This window comes from Micromys minutus (assembly GCF_963924665.1).
Source record: "Micromys minutus genome assembly, chromosome: 10".
NCBI lineage: Eukaryota > Metazoa > Chordata > Mammalia > Rodentia > Muridae > Micromys > Micromys minutus.
In genome coordinates this window covers 36,537,712-36,558,622 of record NC_137979.1, presented here as the reverse complement: position 1 = coordinate 36,558,622, position 20,911 = coordinate 36,537,712, and the positions used below count along the sequence as shown (strand labels likewise).

At 47.4% G+C, this 20,911-nt stretch overlaps 1 long non-coding RNA gene across 1 annotated transcript; it reads right to left on the bottom strand.

Annotated features, from left to right (window-relative positions):
• Nucleotides 1-2,012: 2,012 nt before the first annotated feature.
• Nucleotides 2,013-20,911, bottom strand: LOC308426539. The gene is made up of 3 exons (XR_013975213.1): nt 20,368-20,911; nt 14,132-14,269; nt 2,013-2,125 (listed from the first exon to the last, which is right to left on the bottom strand). It is a non-coding gene; the product is annotated as an uncharacterized lncRNA (long non-coding RNA).

Sequence of the window (20,911 nt, the reverse complement as noted above, 5' to 3'; positions counted from 1 at the left end):
TCAAGGACTTTACACACCAAACCATCTCCCCAGCCCAACAGAGGGATTTTGTTTGGGTGGTTTTTCTGTTTAGAGAAAAACTATGAGTCTCACTATAGAGTCCTGGCTGGCATGGAATTCCCTACATAAACCAAGCTGTCCTCGAACACACGGACATCTTCCTGCCTTGTCAACTGAGTACTGGTATTAAAGTTTTATGCCACCAGGTCCTGCAAGGGTTTGGTTTTTTTGTTTTGTTTTGTTTGCTTAATGATTTATTTATTTAATGTATATGACTACATTGTAGCTGTCTTCAGACAAACCAGAACAGGGTATTAGACATCAGATCCCATTACAAATGGTTTTGAGCCACTATGTGATTACTGGGAATTGAACTCAGGACCTCTGGAAGAGCAGTCAGTGCTCTTAATCGCTGAGCCATCTCCCCAGACCAAGGGTTTATTTTTTGAATGCTGGGAGTTTTTGGTTTTAATATCTTCTTAAGAGTGTATGTGTGTGTGTGTGTGTGTGTGTGTTGCACACCAGTAAGAGTGTGAAAATTGAGGACAATTTGCAGGAGCTAGTTTTCCCTTCCAGAAATATGGGCATTAGGGTTTAAACTCAGGTTGTCAGTCTCAGCAGCAAGCACCCCACCTAGTCAGCCATCTCTCCAATTCCCAAGAAGGGCTTTTCAAGTTTATATCTCCCATTGCACCAATCCAAGTCGACAGCCTTCTAGAATATTGTTATGTTATACATATTATATTATGTTAAAATGGGATTATACTCTAAAGCAAGGTATGCTGGCACACACCAGGGGAGGTGGTTCTCTGAGTTTGAGGTTAGCATGGTCTGCAGTACAAGTCCTAGGACATTCAGAGCTATACAGAGAAACTCTGTCTAAAAACAAAAAAGAGAGCGAAAGAGAAAAGAAAAAAAAAGAAATAGAATCATATACTCTGTAGCTGAAGACAGCAATCCTCCTGCCTCAGGCTGCCTTCTTGGTTACTTTGAGATCACTTACTAGTATACAGACACCCCTGTATTGGTCTGTCCTTCCCTCTCAAATGCTGTGGCACACTGCCTTTGTCCCTTGCCTTTGCTTTTGTTACATGACTTCATGCCATGGTGTTGCGGGGATTCCACCAGGTCAGGTCGGCATGACCCTGACTTCAGTTCCTCCGTAGCTGCCTCTGGTGTGTGCTATACATTGTGATTCACCCAGCAACCTCCTTTCTTTTATGTTAGTGCATCTTTGTGACAGTTTTCTGACAGGGGTCTAAGGACAGTTGTGATTCCCTCATGCAGATGCTCCAGCCATGTCAGAGACTGCACGCCTAGCTGAATGGCTTCAAAGAAATGCTGGTGCTAAAGGTCCCCTTCAAAGTTGGTGGCTTCAGTGGTCATTTTAACGGAAATGCTCACATTCACCCTTTTAATAAACAATGCATACAGCCCGTCTTTTTTTTTTTTTTAAAACTCTATTATATGAGTAGACTGTAGCTGTCCTCAGACACACCAGAAGAGGGCATCAGATCCCATTACAGATGGTTGTGAGCCACCATGTGGTTGCTGGAATTGAACTCAGGACCTCTGGAAGAGCAGTCAGTGCTCTTAATGCTGATCCATCTCTTCAGCCTCCAGACAGCCGGTCTTGATGGAGGGAAGAGCTCTGCAATTAACAATGTTGCATGTGCGTATTCACACGTATGATCGCTGCAGACTGAGGTCGTTATTTTTATAGGATACATCAACAAATGTCATGTTTTGGGGATAAAGATGTCACAAGGACCAGAGCCGTGGCTCAGTGGCTAAGAGGTACTTGCTGTACCTGAAGAGGACCCAGGTTTGGTTCCCAGCATCCATGTTGGATGGCTCACAGCCCCTGCCACTCCAGCTCCAGGGGACCTGCCTCCACAGGCACTGACACACACGAGCACCTACTCACACATGAACACACACACGTAATTTTAAGAATAAACATGATCTGCTTTTTAGAGAGTGTTTATTTGATGCAGGTTGTCACCTTGAGACTGCGTTCTCCGAAGTACCAGCATTCCACATCAGCAGTGTGTAAGCGTCCTGTTTACTCGACCGCTGCTCAACACTGGGTGTTATCCGTCTTCTCTCTTTATTTTTCCCCTGTCTGATAAGTGAGAATAGTGTTAATTGTTGTTTTGTTTTCTGTTTCCCTGGCTGCGTGTCTTTCATGCGCTCATTGGCCACTTGTGTTCACTCGTCTGTAAAATGTTTTTCCATGTCTCTGTCTGTTTCCTAAAAGCCTTCTCTTTGCAGTTTATATATTAGGGACACGCTGCCCTGTCTGTCAGACAGATTGTCGTTAGTCCTCTGTCTTAGGGAGGCTTGCTCATTTTTGTCCCTTCCCTGTCAGCGTGACTGGTGGGTGTCAGTTTTGACTATTCTTTTTTTTCCAATTGAATGGGCAAAGATGTCCAACTGGGAAAGGCAGGTGGTCACTGAGGAACAAGGCAGAGGCTCAAATGACAAGAGCATTGGGTTTGGGCCTGGAGACCAGACCGTGAAGGTCAACAAGGGCAGCAGTTAGCACCTTGACACCTCCTTCAGGTAAGTTTTAACCCAAGACCTAGTCCCTTAACTCATTTTAAGTGTGCCATACATTTTCATAATATTTTATTTCATTTGAAGTATGTAGTATGCATGTCTGTGTATGGGTGCAGGTGCCCACAAAGGCCAGAAGAGGGCGTTATCTTCCCTGGAGCTGGAGTTCTGGGCAGTTGTTCCCTGCCTGATATGGGTGCTAGGAACCCAACAAGGGTCCTCTGCAAGAAAAGAGTAGTGCCTGTTCTTAACTGCTGGGCCATCTCTCTAGCCCCCATACGGTTCATTTTCATTATATTTATTTATTTATTCATCTATTCGTTTTTGGTTTGTTGAGACTGGGTTTCTCTATGTAACAGCCCTGGCTGTTCTGGAACTCACTTTGTAGATCAGGCTAGCCTCAAACTCACAGAGATCTGCCTGCCTCTGGCTGCTGAGTGCTAGGATTAAAAGTGTATTCCACCACCACCTGGCTTTTTATTTACGTATTTATTTATTTATTTTACAGCACATTTTTATTGGTGTAAATTTTTGTAGTACTACGATAGACATTGTAGGGTGACAGGATTATACAACCCACAGCGCCTGACCTCAGAGTGATTGCAAACTAGCTATGGCATAAGAACACACTAAGACTGAGTCAGTAGCCCATGACAGCAATTGCACCTAAGTAGAATCCAGTGTTCTGGATGCCCAGGGCTGGGTGTGTAAAGTCCGGGGGCTGATCACAGATGATGTGACAATCTGGATCTTGGAATTTGGGTTAAAAAGTGAGAAAAAGGAGAAAGAGCAATTTAGGGACAGCAGAGGGGTTGGGAAAGAGCACTTCAGTACATGGAAAGCCCATGAAATGACCAGGGCAGAGAACTTGTACTGGAATAAGGAGCAAAGCCAAGCTGAACAGCACCTGGCTCTTAGCACAGAACTTCCCGATCCTGTACAAATGTTCAATCTGCTTCCTGGATGCAGCCTGCGGCCGGGTGGCCCTCTGTTACACACTCGAAAAACAATGTAATATGCTGCAGTAAAAATAAAATGTGATAACCTTTTATCTCGAGCTAGTGCAGGCACCCTTAGGGCCACATGGCACCTGCAGACCCGGCTGCTACTCTGCCATACGAGCTGCAAGCTACCCACTCCACAGGGTTTCCTTCCCAGGTGGTCTAGTCTGTCCACCCTAGCTGCTTCTGTTTGGAGTGGCCCACGACCCCCCGGTTTTTACTCACTTTCCCTTGGCATGTTGTTGTCAAGCCTTGTGCACACACACACCCCAACTCCGTGGAGGGCTTTGTACACCCCAACACTTCACCCTCTTTGAACTCAAGTCGCCACATCAAAGAACACACCGAAACACTCTGATCCAATTGGTATGATATAATTTGCCCACCTGTACAATTCTATCCCTTATAAAATATTCATAACAACCTTTATCCACATAGAGATGTGCTGAGAGAAACATCTGTGTCTGCTTCCATGTTGCCCCTTCTTGAGTTTCCCACTTTCTCCTTCTCTTCCGCCTTCCCAAAACTTTGTCCCCGCCCCACTCTCTACTGCCCAATCATGTATTGCCTGGACATCAACCTACAGTTAAGTATCTTTCTCACTGAACTGTTGTGAGCCTCTGGGTTGGGACTATGGTTGGAAGAATGATGTATCCCCAGCCCACTCTATAACTGGTCATGTCCCTGTGAGTTCCTGGTATCACAAGGCAAAGGGGAATTGGGCTTGCAGGTAGAATGATGCTGCCCATCCACCCACCTTAAAACAGGCAGATTGGATTTCCTGAGCCTAGTGTCACCAGCATGTCACCTGAAAAGGTGAATGGGAGAGGCAGAGGGAAGTGTGGTCATGGAAGAAGACCCAAGTGGTGTATATGAGAAAAGTCTGGCTTGCCCTTACAGGATCTGGAAGTGGAAAGAGAGAGACCACAAGCCAATGGATGCTAGAAACTGGAAAGGACAAGGAAATTGATTGTCCCTTAGAACATCTAGAAGAAACATGGGCCTGTCAACATCTTGATTTTTAGCCCAGTAAGAAAGAACCCTTCCTCATCTCTAATTTACGAAACCATTAAGATAATACATGTTTGCTGTTCAAGCCACTGAGTTGGAAGTAATTTGTTTTTGTGGTGCTTGGGGGTAGGAATCCAGGTTGTCCTACATGAGTGGTTGGCAAGTGCTCTACCTCTGAGCTACCTCCCCAGCCTTGAAGGCAAGGCTCTTGTTTACAGGAGCAGTTGGACAGTAAGTTTGGAGGGACTTCTATGACTATAGCTCTCAGATGTATTCATAGCCCATGAAACCTGATTCTAGTTATTGAAGTGCTCAATCTATGCTTACTTAACGAAACTGCATAGTCTCAACACCCCTGCCAACAAACAAAAAAGAAAGTCTAGCATCAGCCAGTATTCAGCAGCCGAGCAGCCCGGGCAGCAGGAAGGCGCTCCAAGCTGCTTTGTTCTTCACAGCCTTTGCTTTCGCTAATATAAATAAAGCCAGAGGACAAGCCTTCCTTCTGTGCTTGAAGCAATTTGCTTATGCAAGTGGAATTCCTGGGTCAGGGATGATCCAAGGTGTTTTTATGGTTCTTCACCCACTTAGCCAGCTTACTTTTCAGAGTCTGAAACCATGAGGTCATTTGTGATTCATGCAAGCTCCTGTCTCACCTTCTGATGAGACAAGGCCCATGGGGGTAGGGGGTGGATCAGAGAGCCTCATGCACAGCCCCTCCCTGAGCCCTGAGCTTGTTCCTGCTCCATATAAACTCTAAAGTTCTAACCCCTCAGACTTGAGGGAGATGTCCCCCAAGGAACAGAAGTCCTGGACACCATGCTGGTGGGGCAGGACTGATTTCATGGTCACAAGGAAGGTTCCTTAGGGACAATACTGGTGCAAGAGGGAAGGACCTGACACACTCCTAGTTAATTTTGTCAGTGTCTGCAGCAAGAGCTTTTTTTTTTTTTAAGAATTGCAAGAGATGGTCTGCCTGTGTTGAGGAAGTTGGTAATTTTCCAGTGCTCCTAAACAGTTGGCCTAGGAATTGCTGAGACTGACCCAGAGGGAGAAGCTGGTTTATTTAAAGACCTGACTTTTTTTTTTCTTTGCAGTCTTAGCTTTCTTTTTGTTTGTTTCTCTCTGTTTTACTTGGAGTTTGGGTTTCTTGTTTGTTTGGGGCTTTTGTTTTTAATGAGTCCCTTGTTGACTGGGCTAATAAGAACATTCCAGAAGTGAGGATAAGATGGCTAATTTTTTTTTTTCCCACCTGCTTCTAATCTACAGAGAACAAACCAAGTAAGGCTTCGCCCTCCCTGAGGACTCCTTGGTTTCAGGGAAAATGAAACATCCGTGTGACAGCTTGGCTCCCCTATCTGTCTGTCAGGAGCCTCTCTGTGTGGTTGCTGAGGGACTCTGCTCAAGAATAGACAGGAGGGTCCGTGGGAGTGGGGTAACAGGCTTTTGAAGGGTCTGGAAGCAAAGGCTTGGGGGAGACTGGCCATCACTCTACCAGACTCTATTATGGATGACATCTAATGACCTGCCCCTGGCCTTTTTCCTTCCTTCCTTCTGTCTTTCCGTTTCTACTCTGCCTAAGCTTGACGTGATCCTATAAAATAGGGCTGGTGAAACTAAGTGCTGTGGACAGAAAAGAACGTCCCTGAGCAGTCTGGGACTTAGGCATGTCTGTAAATCACCAGCCTCTGCTGGCAAGCATCCCATCAGGAGAATGGAAAAAGTTTCTGGAATTCAGAAATCTTTACCAGTTCTGGCGCTAACCTCAGACTTCCCTTGTGACTTGGGGCCTTTGGTTTTAGGGGTTCAAGTTTTCCCTCTGGGAAAAGCCCAAACAATCCCATTCCCCAGGGAGTAAGCATGGGGTGTGTCAAAGGAAGACAGAGCAACAGATATTATAAACTACCCCTGAATTGGCTGCCTACACAGAGCAGAGTAAGAGCCAGACAGAGCCGGGGCAGCTCCCTTTCCCTGCCTCCCACACACACCCTGACAGAGCCCCGCAGGCCTCCTGCCTCCCTGTGAGGCCTCAGGCAACTTCACAGCCCATGAATTTCCTTTGGCACTTTGAGACTTCCCCCAACCCCCACCCCAGAGAATTCAGGAGACCGCAGCAGGAAATGAAGAACATATTTTTAAATCAGGGGGGAAGCGATGTCTTTGTGTCAGATAAGTGGCCTGGATCCAGGGCTGAGAGACTGTGGCGCATCTCTCCTTGCAGACAGCAGGTGCTCTTGGAGATGTGGTTGTGGCAACAAAATAAATGATGGATAATTGCTTTTGTGACAACTTGCCAATTAAATTAGACTCAGCAGAATAACATAATGACAATTTGTTATGCTCCGGTGGGCACTAACATACCAATCATAATTAAATGCTATGACTGAAATAGAATACGGCTCAACGCAGGAATATATAACCCCAATTCCCTCTCCGTGAAACATTATAGGTTGAGGCTTGATTTTAATTTCGGGAAGATAATGGCATTAGTGCATATCTGAGTGGGTTTGTGGAGAGGCCTGTGGTGAGAGGAGATGGGCCCAAGCAAAGGCTGGCCCAGGGGAACACCCTAGGGGCTGAGCTGTAAGGTGGTAAGGAAGTGTTGAGGAGTCTGCGGGCGAAAGCAGTGCTTCCTGGCTGTGTCTGGTCTTGCCTACAGGGTTTGGGAGGCACAGGAGAAAGCTGTTGCCAACAGTCTCCAAAGTAGACTACACTGTTCCGAGGCCCTCGATCTAGAAAATTCTGTGGATGTTCTCACACCCTGTTCTTTTGTTTTTTGGTTTTTGGTTTTCTTTTTAAGCTCAGAAAGTAAGGAAGAAGGGATGGGAAGAATGTAAGAGCTGGGGATGCAAGAGATGCTGAGAGGCGTGGCGGCTGTTTACAGGAACACACAGCAGCAGGAGATCAAGCCAGTCTCATTCCAGCCTGGAAGAGGCTCACAAGGCCACACTCGACAGAGAGAACCTATTGATCATTAACTGCTGATGGGCAAGGGAGAGTCATTTTTCTTTGAGAATGCCCCATACCTATGCAAACAGGGCCAGCACGATGAACAGTCACGCCAGCACGAATCCTGCATCCAAAGCTCAGGGGACACCTCAGAAGAGGAGTCGAAAAAGATGTAAGAGCTAGAGACCCAGGACGTCTGCTGTGAGATTGTGCCTTCTAACTATGTCAGAAAAGCTACGTCTGTGAAATCTCAACAACATGGCTGCCTGAACATGGTCTGAAGGATTCTAACAACAGTTGACACCCCGTAGATGGGGGAAATCTCACAGGGCCACACCCCTAGATGAAGAGCTACAAGCAATTAACAACTGCGAGAGAGGGAGAATTCATCTTCCCCAGGGACGAGCCCCCCGGATCAATTATCTAATAGCCATTGATCAGCTCTAGGAACACATACGAGCAGACAACACTGTATGGACCCAGCTGGTTATATCTATGCGTTTACTCATTTGTGTATAGACACATAACAGCAATGGATAAAAAAGAGGGCTGTGAACTTGGAGAGGTTGGTCAGATGGGGGAAGGGTAGGACAGAGAAGAATGGAGGGAGAAATGATGTAATTATACTTAAGATTTAAAAGACATAGTTTTCAGGGATTAGGAGAAGTTGATGCTCTAGCACAGAGAACCCGGGTCCTGTTTCCAGCACCTACACATCAGCTAAATAAATACATGTATGTATGTATGTATGTATATATGTATGTATGTATGTATGTATGTATATTGGTTTTGGCATTTGGTTTTTCAAAACAGGATTCCTCTGTGAGGCCCTGGCTGTCCTGGAACTCACTTCTGTAGATCAGGCTGGCCTTGAACTCAGAGATCCACCTGCCTATGTTTTCTGAGTGCTGGGACTAACGGTGTGTGCCACCACGGCCCAGTTCCATTTCTTCTGAGACTTACCGTTTCAGTTCTCAATCATCTGTGGTTTTCTCTTCTACTAGATTGTAGCAGCTCATTGCACACGATAGCTGGTCACGTTTTTATTTGAACTTTGTATTGATTTTTTTTGTGAGTTCCACAGTCATGCACCCCAATCTTGCTCATCTCCCCATCCCTTCCTGTCTACACACCACAACAAAAAAAGTGAAACATAAGAACATCTCACGGTAGAAGCTGCAGTGTGCCACAGTGTGTCACACAGTGTAGCCTCCAGGCCACACATCTTCACTTGCAAATGTTCAGTGCAATGAGTCACTGGTCTGGTTCGAGGCCTCTGGCTTCTACTACACACGGGATTCTCCCCAGGACTCCTCTCAGACATCCTGTGGCTGCCCTGTGTCAGAGATCCTACAGCTTTGGATCTTCAGGACTGTCCCCTTTACAAGCTTCAGCAGTTCATAGATGGGGTAGGTGTTGGGGTGAGCCAACTCAAAGCCCTGGATCTGGGCTGGGCAGTAGTTGAATTGGTCAGACTGCCATTTTCCCACACCCACAAGGCCAGGGCAAGCTCCCTAGCAACTGCCGAAGCCACTTACTCAACGCCAGCATCAGGCAGGGGGCGGGGCCAGCTCTCTGGCTTTCATACCCTGGGGGGCCAGATCACCTGCACCCAGACCCCCGCGTCAGCTCTACTGTGCTGTCCAGTCAAGGTGCAGGGTGGGAAGACTCCTCTCCCAAGTACTGTAGCTGGTGAGAACTTGAGACATCTCTCCAGCTCATGACCCAGGGACCAGCTCTTCTGCCTGCTGCAGATGTCCGTGGACGAGGGTGTGGCATCTCTCCCAGGCCCGAGCCACTGCACAGCGGATGGGTAGCAGTGCCAGCTCTCCTGTGCTCATGCCGCCAAGGCCAGCTCTACTGAGCTGCCTGGGCAAGGAAGCAGCCGGTGAGGTGCAGGGCCAGCTCTCCAGAATGCCACAGCCAGTGAGAAGCTGGGCCAGCTCTGCACAGCCCTTGGACATCAACATGGTCTCAGCGCAGACCAGGGCTGTCCGTATGGTCTTTAGTGGTAATATGAGCCACAGACATTGACACAGACCTCTGCTTCTGCATGGCCATGAACTCAGGCATGCCCATCATGGGTGATTTTATTTTGTGTTTGGATGTTTGCTTGCAAGTATGTACACCAAGTGCATGCAGTACCCATGACAGCCAGAAGAGGGCATCAGAACCCCTGAAACTTGAGTTACAGACACTTGTGACCTGACCCGTGTGTACTGAGTATCAAATACCTTCATCCATAACCAGTGAGAAGCCAGTGTTCTTAACCACTGAGCCTCCTCTCTTTTGTAGTATTCACTACAAAAGTACTAGAAGCCTTTCTGAGTTGGACATGAAACCCAGAAGTCGGTAGACTGACAGTTCTGTGGAGTAGGTTAGGTGATAACAAGGGAACAACAACTCTGTAGTGTGGGAAATACCAACAAACCATGGCTGTACTTTTGTAGTTGTAATGTTGTTTTATTTTAGCATTTTTATTAAATTGTTTTATTTATGTACATTCTAAGTGTGTGATCTTATTTTTACATCCTTAATCCACTTGCAGTTTGTTGGATTATGGTACTGGTTAGAAAGCCAGACTTAAACCTTCCCTGGCATTCCCACCCATGTCTCAGCAGTACCTACGTAATAACCCGCCCTTACCTCACTAAAGGGCAATATTAGTCTGTCATATACTTGGTTAGCATCCATCCACCCAGGGCTGTCTTCTAGAGGCTCAGATGCCTGCCTTTAGCTTAATTTCCATAACATAAAGCCCATCAGGAAGTGACTAGGCTCAGGCTACCTTAGTGTAAGCTACAGCATGAGGGAAATGTTTGACATTTTAGCATCAGTAACCAACAAGCACAACACCGCAACACAACACAACACAAATACCCCCTTCAGTGTCACTTGGACCTAGATGTTCACAGCAGGACAGATCTGGCACCTGACCGTCCCCCTTGCTGCCTTGACCTATGTCAAGCTCGGACCAGCTTGGCTGGCGCTGTTGTTTTTGCATTCCTGGGCAGTTGTGGCAGTCTGACTGCTGTAGCTCCCACCCCTCCCTGTGTTTCTTGAGCACCTGAAGCCCTTCAGAGGAAACTGCTTGTAACTCACCCCAGCAAGCCAACAGCAGCTGCCTCTCTGTTCTGAGAGTTCAATGACACCTCTTCCGATAATGCTGACCCCCCACCCCACCCCACCCCACCGCCGATCTGCTCAGAAGTAAAGGGTCTGGCCTTGGACTCAGGATCTTCCCATGTGCTAGGATGACAGGCGTGGGCCACCATATCCAGCTTAGTTCTTGGTGGGTGATGGTAACTGGGGACTTGAGAACTTGTGATAGTTCCTTAAGGTTCAGTTTCTTTGGGCAAATGGTATTATTTATCTGTGTGCACGTGGATGTCAGAGGAGAGCTCACAGGAGTTGACTCACCTCACGGTGTGGATCCTAGGGATCGAAATCAAGTCATGAAGCCTGAAGGCTCCCTTATTAGCCTAGAGCCCAGCTTCTTCAACTGAATGTGTGCGTTGCAGGCAGTTTGGCAACAGCTAAAAGTCTCACCTGCGTTCTCTCACACTTTGTCTCGGTCTCGTTTCTGTTGCTTCCATGCCGAAAGATCATCAATGGAATTATATTTTAATTCCAAAATTTGAAAAGGCACTTTAAAATAAATAAAAGTGTGATCTTGGTACGTGTTGGCAAGTTATCTTGGTTGGTGCCCTAGACTATGCATTGGTATTCCTGTCAGGAGACAGAGTGGGGAAGTGTGCCACAGCAGGCTGGGGCTGTAACACAGGCAGCTGTGCCGCAGACAGGAGGACTGTCTGACAGTGTGACTCGGGAGGTTCCACGGCACCAGAGATGTCTGTGGAAAGGGTCCCGTGTGGAGCTTGCCGTGAGCCCAATACAAGGATTTTACAGATGCCTAGGGCTCTAAGCCAAGGCATGCCGTCTTCGGGAAGAGCCATATACCATCTGAGACGCCACTACCAGGATGCAGCTGGGCACCAGCAGAAATGAAGCTTCTGAGTGAGTAACAGCAGATGGCTAGCTGTGCTGCCCATCGTGGGCTAAGCTCTGTCTGACCTGCTGAGCCACAGTGGCAGCCTAGCCCAGGCAAGACTGGCTGTCAGGATGAACACAGGAAGACTACATGAATAGTGGCCCCGACTCCCACATCACACAGTGGTGGTGCCCCTGGCTTTTCTTTCTTCATTCCACACTTGTGGAACACAAGGGAGCCTCCTGGGAAGCTGATGGAGGAGCAAAGAGGCCAAGCTAAGCACATAGATAGGCCTAGCCTGCCCCCTTCCATCTCTGCAGATCCCAGCAGCAGGAAAAGGCAGCCTATCCCACACTTCACTGGTAATGATATTCATGTGCCCTTCTTCTGGGGAGAACTTTAGACAATTACAGGAAAGCCTTTGTAAGACAAGGGCAAATCCAGGCACCTCTTCGAAGGAGTGGATCCAAGTTTGTCCCTTCCAAAGGGAAGAGGAAGGGCTACTAGCATTCAGGAGGTCCACAGGGGCTTCGGTGATGTGCGAGAGTAGTTGTAGCAAATGACAGAAAAATGGAAAAAACAGGTTGATTGATTGACAGACAACCCAATTTTTAATCTGGACATCTTTAATAAATGTTACAACACAGGATTATCCATCTTATCTCAGAATACTATCCTTCGCCAGGAGATAGCCTTGACTTTGGGGACCAGAATAAACAGCTTCTTTATCAGAAACCTCACTGTAAATGCCACGTAGTGCATTGACAATGAGTCCCTGCCCCCACTGGTAAGCCAAGTCTCTTAATTATTACAATTTGTTGAGTGAGGGATGTTGTGGTGGGGTGTGCACACATATCTGGGAGCTCACAAACCATGGCACACACATGGAGGTCAACGGACAACTTGTTTGGTCCTTCCACCACGTAGGTCTGCAGGATCAAATCCAGGTTGCCAAACTTGGCAGCAAGCACCTTTGCCTACTGAGCCATCTATCTGACCAACTACAATCAGGAGATGTCACTTTGCCTAATCCTAAATTTGAAAACAAGCAAACTGCAAGTGGCAGTTTCACCTGGATGTAATCATGGCGTCCCCAAGAGGCTACAGTTACAATGACATGTCTTGTATGTTGACAGAAGGTTAAGGTCTTAACCTTTTAAAAATATTTTAATTTTTCTGGTGTAAGTATTTTGCCTGCATGTTTGCCTGTGAACCACATGTGTACCTGTTGCCTGCCAAGACTAGAAAGAGGATGTCAAAGCCTCTGGAACTGGAGTTTCAGATGATTGTGAGCCACCGTGTGGGTACTAGAAAATGAACCCCTGGGGTGAGTTACAAGCACTGGCTGCCCTTCCAGACAATGGGAATTTGCCTGTAACCACAGCACCAGGGGACACAATGTCTGCCCATTTCCAGTCCATGGGCACCCGCATGCACATACGCATGAATAAGTCATAAAGCAAATATTTAAATAAACAATAACTTAGTTTTAAAATAGTTCATAAATAACAACATAATTCTTCACTATAATATTAAACCAACAACCACAAAGCTAAAATTGGGAGCCTTAGTAGGTACTCAGCAGTACCTACAGTTTGACCAATGTGTCTGAGAAGAAAATAAAGGTTCCAGGCTGTCCTTACTCTTCTTTCTTTCTTTCTTTCTTTCTTTCTTTCTTTTTTTCTTTATTTCTTTTTTCTTTTATTTTTTTTTTTTTTAGTAAAGAATAGAGTTTTTTTTTTTACTATAGAGTTTATTCAGGGAATGGGGGAAGTTAAGAGGGTAGTAGAGGCAGAGAAAGAGAAGAAGGGAGTAGAGAAGCAGAGGCCGGCCATGAGCACGTGGTGAGAGAGGGGGAAGGGAATGGGGAGAGGAGGGACGGGATGGGGGGGGGGGCAAGAGACCAAGAGGCCAAGAGAGCAAGAGCCTTACTCTTGTTTCTTTCTTGGAGCACTTGATGGTGTCTTTAATCCCAGCACACAGGGATTAAAAGGAGCTCTGTAAATCCAAGGCCAGCCTAGTCTACAGAGTGAGAGACTGTTTCTAAAAAGCATCACTTTTTCAATGATGTTTGTTGTTGCTGTTGAGACAGGTTCTCTTGTAGCCTAACCTGTCCTTGAAACTCTCCAGACAGCCAAAGATAAACCCAAACTGCTGATCCTCCTGTGTCTACCTCCTGAGTGCAGAAGTGTGTCCTGGTTGATACCACGTTGGGAACAGAACCCTGGGCTTGGAACATGTCAGACAAGCACTCTACCAATGGAGCTACATCCTCAGCCCTGAAACCCAGTTTTTGGTTGCTTGCTGAGGTCTGTGGGACACAGCACTGCTGTTTTAGGGTCCTCAGAGAAAGCAGAGCCTCAGATGGGGAGGGGAGTGGCTGAGACTCACCTGCAGGACTCAGGCTCCAGCACTGGACCACAGTATGACTTTGGTTGAAAGTTCAGCTCTATGCTGATTTTATTATCTGGTAACCAAGAATAACACTACGTTTATGCCTGTCTCCCAATGTGGTGTTAATTAAATTAGATTCAACAGGATCTGAAAAGCTTTCAGCATGATATTAGGCACCTGTGAGCTGTCCCGTACTCTAAGATGCTAATGTCCTCAGATATGTACTCACAGATGGGGTTGACAACTTGAGATTCACTGCCTCAGGTAGGTTTGATCTGGATGCTCTAATTCAACTCCATTGGTCATTACTGTGAAAGCCTGGAAGGTAGGCCTCCTGGATGTTATGTCCCGTAATTCATTCTGTGGCCTACAAATAGAAAGGACAAGAATTCAGATATGGGAAGGGCCCAAAGATAGCACGGCCCCCCTCCCAAATTCCCCTGCCTCCCACAGAAAGCACCCCTGCAGCCAAATGGCGAGATGTGCTGTGTGATAAAGCAGAAGGCTGTTTGAAAATAATCAGAAGTTCTCTCAGGAAGCCCAATTATATTTTTACATCAAGAATCAAAATGCTGGCATGGTAGACTTCAGCCTATCATTCATGAACCTTTTATCCTGTAATTAAGCCAGCTAGGCTGCTGGGTTAATTCTTCCCTGAGTGACACCACCCTTTGAGCCAGCCCGTATGTCAGGAGAAGACTTCAGTCTGATGATCTATTACACCAATACATCACTGCGGTGAGCTGCCTCCTTAATGATTTATCCATAACACATCATCAGAGTGAGGCACCCTCATAATACATTGCTCAATAAGACCGCTGTGGCCAAGGGAGGAGGTGACGGGCAGAGGCCCACTCCCTGTCCTGGCATGGCTTGTGTCAGAGTGTGGACCCACACTGGGATCTCCCTTCCTAAGCCAATGTTTAAACAGGCAGGAGGTCTTTCATGCCAATGAACCTTTAAAACTTGAAAAACCATGAGCCAGGAGGCTAGGAAGGCCCCTCTTCTCTAGTAGGATTAACCTAAACCTGTCGTGTCTAAACATTCTAAGTGTTTAGGAATGCATCATGCTCTGACCCTAAGCAGAGTGTCATCAGCTCTGTAGTTCATGCGAAGGGTCCCCCACCAGCAGCCAGCACAGTGAAAACTACAGCCTGGGCCACCCAACAGGAATGCCCTTAGTTACAATCACGTGGGGCCGGGCGGGTGACACAGCATAAGGCTCTGAGTTTGATCATCCACACAACCATGACAAGCTGTTCATGGTGGCTCATGCTTAACATCCATCACCAGGGAGGCAGAGACAGGAGGGTCCCTAGGACTCACTGGCTGGCCAGTTTAGTCTCCACAGTGAGCCTCAGGCGAAGTGAGAAATCCAGTATCAAAACCAAGGTAAACAGCTCCTGAAGAATGACAACCAAGGTTGGCGTTCACCCTGCTCATGCACGCACGCACGCACATACACTTAAAATCATTTTTTAAACATTTATTTGGGGGCTGGAGAGATGGCTCAGTGGTTAAGAGCACCAGTTTCTCTTCCAGAGGTGCTGAGTTCAATTCCCAGCAGCCACATGGTGGCTCACAACCATCTGTAATGGAATCTAATGCCCCCTTCTGGTGTGTCTGAAGAGCTACAGTGTACTCATATACATTAAATAATATATATATTAAAGATAAATAAATCTTTAAAATTATTTCTTTAATATGCTGGTGTAAATAAGGAGGTCAGAGGATTTTATAGGAGTCAGCTCTCTCCTTCTACCATGTGGGTCCTGGGGGTCAAACTCATTGCCAGGGTTGGTGTCAAACGCCTTTATACACCGAATCATACCAGAACATCTTCCCACCCAAGTCATTTTAAGCAGAGACTGTGGCATGCTGAATAACAATTCTGTTTCCTGGGGTTATCGTAAGCTTGAATCACACAGTGTGTAGACAGCTGCCGTCTATAGAGAGCACCCTGAAGCGTTGCAGGTGTAGCGCAGTGGGTAGAGCCTAGCAGACCAGAGGACCTAGGTTTGAGTCCCAGCACCACACTAGAAGTTTTGAGCATTTCACCAGGGTTAGTGCTCTGGTGACTATCTTAGTTCTGATGACTCAGGCTCAGGGCTGGGCTGTGGTGGCAGGTGCCTCTCTCCATTGTGTTCTCTGTTCCGTAGAACCTTGTGGAATTTCAATCTCTGTGCTGCTCTATTCAGAAGACAAAGAGGCAAACGTGAAGGAATGGATATTTACAGAGAGCCATATATGATGAAAACGAGGACATTGGGGACATCAGAGTAAGGGGAATGAAAGATCAAAGAAACGAAACAGGTGATGGCCCCACACCCCCAGCAGCCATCGGAACTAATCACCTTGCTCAGAAAGCTAAGAACAGGCTGCCCAGCCCAGCCACCCCACTAAAGAGAATCAGGGGGGGTTCTTTCTTGTAAACACACAAAGAAACAGCACAGTGATGGTGCTCACAGCACCCAAAAGGTCGCAGATGTGAGAAGGGTAGCTCACTTTTTAAAATATTTATTTCATTTGTTTGCTTGTTTATGTATTTTATGTCCATGGGCGTTTTGTCTGCATGTACACAGAACAGGGCATCGGATTCCACGAGAATTACATGAGACTATCATTATAGGTGGTTGTGAACTGCCGTGTGGGTGCTGGGAACTGAACTCGGCATCTCAAGAAGGGCGGCCAATTTTTTTTTAAACTATTGAGCCATCTCTCCAGCTCCTGTTTGTTGTTTGTTTGTTTGTTTAGAGACGGGGTCTCAATGTAGCTCTGGCTGTCCTGGAACTTGCTAGGTAGACAAGACTGGTATCAAACTCACAGAGATCCATACACTTCAGCCTTCTAGATTAAAAGGGTGTGCCACCACACCGGGCTGAGGATTTATTTTTATTTCTGTGTGTGTGTGTGTGTGTGTGTGTGTGCGCGCGCGCGCTTGTGTATGAATGTGTCTATGCCAGAGGAGGCCAGAAGAGGACATCAGGTCTCTTGAGTTATAGGAAGCAGCAAGAAGCCCAGCGTGAGACTGAATGTGAACCTTTTAGAAGAGCAGCAAGTGCTTTTAACCACTGGGCCATTGCTCAGGCCCTGGAAGCAAACAATAATGGGAAGGATAAACACCAAGTCCAAGAAGACAGCATAGGGGACAAGACCAAGAGTTTACATAGAAATACTTTGTTTGAATGCAATAAGTTACTAAGGGGCAGCAAGCAGCCAGGGCTAAGGGTTATAAGTATGGGCCTGTATTCTATATAGACTTTGCTCTTTTTGTATGCTTGAGGGTACTACACCAAAGCTATGCCCAGATGCACATTTAACTGGATGTAACAGCTAAAGCTAACTGGGAAACTAAGACACCAGGTTTACCAAAACCATGAAAGGTTTTCCTTGAGCTAAGATTGGACAGAGGATTCTCTCATGGGTCTCTGTGAAAGAAAAGATGGGTCGTGATGTTTCCTCAGGACACAGAAAGAGTTTGCAGAGCAGGCACACACCCCAGCATCCTGGGCATCAACAGAGGAGTGAAGAGCTGCATCTGAGCCATCCCCAGAGCCAACAGGCCTTTGGGAGGCAGGCAGGAGGCAAGCAGGCCCTGACGTGTTCCTGAGGGTGTGAGACAAGCTAACTCTGGGTAAGAGGCTCCTGAAACTCCTGGTCCTGGTGGTAGCTGACACCCCACCAACGCCTTGTACTGGCACAGAACACAGAAGCTAGGCTGGCAGCTACAGCCCTGGCACTGAAGACGTCTACTCTGTGTGTGCATATAGCGTCCAGGCTGCCAAGACGGAGAGGCTACAAGGCCATCTGCCCCACTCAGCAGAGGCCCAGGAGGCTAGTGGTAAAGCCCCAGGGGTCTCTTAAGGAGGCAGTGGATATTCCGGAGATAACACAGGAGTGTCTTGGAGCGAGCGTTTGGACAGCTAATCTCTTTCGTAGAATTCTTAGCAGGCTGAATGTTCCCACCCAGCAGCCCTGGGTGTATGTCGTTCTGTGTGGGGTCACAGTCTGGGGTAGTTTCCTTTTCCTTGTGTCTTTATTTCTGCAGCTGCAGAAAGCTTGGGCATATTATAAAGTTTGAGTACAGCCAGCATCTAGTTCCACTTTGGTACTTGAAAATGAACCTGGCATTGACCCTGTCACCTCTGTGGCCAGGATGGGGGAGCCACCCATTTGTTTGTTCCCTTGACACACAAAAGTGCCTGCTAAGTTTCAAACCGGCTGGGGCCAGATGTGGCTCAAAGTGGCCCAGTGACATGGCTAAGTGTGTGAAGCCGTGAGTGTCTGGATGTGAGCCCAGATGCTCTGATTGTACTTGAAACTATGAGTGTCCAGATGTGAGCCCAGATGTTCTGATTGTACAACAGAGGAAAGAGGTCAGGGCCTTCTGCTGTCACCTCTCCTGAGTGTCCACAGCAAAAGGAGCAGAGTGAGGAGGGCTAACGGAAGACACAGGAGGGACATTGACAGGGTTGCTAGCCAGGCACAACAGTGCATTCCTGTAATTCTAGCACTTGTGAGGTGGAAACAGGAGATGATACCTTGAACTCAGCTACATAATGAGTTCAAAGCCAACCTGGCCTGGTCTCTTGCTCTTTACTCTCTCCTCCTCCCTGTCTTCTCCCTGCTCCATCAGAAGTAACTAAATAAAAACAAGTTGGTTATTTGCTTAATGAAGGCTACCACCACTGGGTAAATTCTAAGAGCAGACACCCTTTTAATACATGATTTGGTATTCTCCACTTTAAAATGTACATTAATGCTGGGCAGTGGTGGCACATGCCTTCAACCCCAGCCCTCAGGGAGCAGAGGCAGGAGAATCTCTATGAGTTCAAACACATCCTGTCCCACAGAGTAAGTTCTAAACAGAGACACCCTGTCTTGAAAAACAAACCAAAAAGGTATATTTATTTATTCATGTTTTTGGAAAGAGATGGGAACGGCCAAGTATGAGAGCCAGGGCTATATAGTGAGGCCCTTGTCTCTGTGGAGATTTTTTGGAGGAGTTTTAAGAACAGGGGTTTTAACTGTGTAGCCCTGTCTGTCCTAGAATTTATTCTGTAGACCTGTCTGGCCTTTGAACTCAGAGATCTGTCTGCCTTCACCTCCCCCAGTGCTGGGATTAAAGTTTTGCACCACCATCGCAAGAACAAAAACAGCAAACAAAAGAAGTGGAACGTTTGGAGGCTGAGGATCGAGACAGCAAGTACTTAGACAAATGGTAAGATTCCACGTTGTTTCCTGTCTGCGTTAGTCTAATGCATATTTCTCCCCACCCGACCTAGGCACCAAGAACTCAGCTTCTGCCGCCAGCTCATCCACCACTCAGTGAGGGGGAGGCATGAGTGCTGCCTTACAGGTTAGGAAACAGGTTCCTGGGTCACTGACTCCCCTCACTGCACAAGATGGCATAGCTAAGACTTTCTTCTGTTCCTCAGGCCCGGGGAACTGCCTCCCTGCCTACACCTTCCCTCCCTCCCCCACTACATGAAATTTGCAGATGTGTCATTGAGTGAAGAAGGTTAGGAAACAGTGCTCCGGGCTGAGTCTCCAGGGGCCCAGCATAGTTAGCTCTCTCCTATTAGAAGTACAAGAAGCTGCACGCCTTCCCCCCCCCCCCATACACATACACCCTCAGGCCTCTGTCATTTGTCCCGTGGCCCATTCCCTTCAATCTCTACTCCATCCCAATAGCACCCCAGGTCCTTAGCTTCCTAAATCTCAGCCAGAACGTTATTTCACAAGGACACTTGCCAACCTTGAAAGACAAGGGACCCGGAGGCAAGGAAATAAAACCGATCTTTCTAGTTGAACAGCACGAGAGCGCAGCGCCACCTAGTGGTGTTGCAGCCGACTGCTCCGGGGCGGTGACATTTTCAGACAATCAATATCTCATTATTAACCATAATCACAACCTGATGTTTACTTTTGGAGAAGTGTTCTGGCAAGGGACGCAGTGCACTTTTCTGCATGATTCCGAGGCCTGCAATCCTAAATGCCACAATGACTATTAAACAGTGTCCAGCCAGTGAGCAAACAGGAGGGAGCCAAGATTGACGGTCTATCTGTTTTCATGTAAGCTGCTCACCAAAAACAAAGCATCCGCTGAAGCCAGTGACCTTTCGCTAACTGCTGGAAGGCAAATGCTTGATAAATAATAAATGGACCCCTACTCGTAGTTGCTTGGAACCATCTTTTAATTAAAAGAACTGAGCAGTGAGAAGGTCAGGTGACTGGTGTTTAAGTTAGAGCCCAAGAAAAGCGTCAATCAAGGGTAAAATTAAAGCTTGAAATGCAATGTGATTGTCAGCTTAGCAAGTCAACAACAACAACAAAAACTCCTTCTGCAGTCTCCCGGTGGAAGGAAGCAGCGGTAGTGGATGGTGACATGTTTAGGGGACATGACACTCCACTCTCTGCCTCTTTTACCCTCCCCTAGCAACCTACTGAGCAATAGCCACTTGCCTGGCGCAGCATCTCCACAGAAACTGCTCTGGAACTGGGCGCATCCAATCAGAGGCCAGCGTGCCACACCGAGCATTACCCTAGGAGCGCCGTGGAAACCATTTCCTGTCCTTCCCACAGGAGGGCAACTGCCCTTCCTCTGCCAGCCAAGGTGACCTCCACCAAGTGGCTCACTGAAACAGCCTGGCAGCCCACAGCTCACCCGGCAGTGAGGCTGGGACTTGACTCATCTGCAGAGCGGGAAGAGAGAGCTCACGTTTCCCTGCCCCACCCTCGCACACTCTGCTTTGGCAGTGGCCTGTGCAGCAAGCCTCCACTCTCAGGGCCACAATGTGTCAGGTACCCTCTCTCCTGGGCAGACTCGGGAAAACTGCCAACCCAGTTCAGCTTCCTGTCAGGCTTGGTCACAGCCGGATCTGAAGAGAACGGACGCGGCCCAGTGTCTCCAAGTCATTCGGATCCTCTGGACTTCTGTCGTCCGGCTTTAATGACTGTGGTTTTTTTAAAGACCAGGCTCGCTCAGACTGGCAGCAATCTTCCTGCT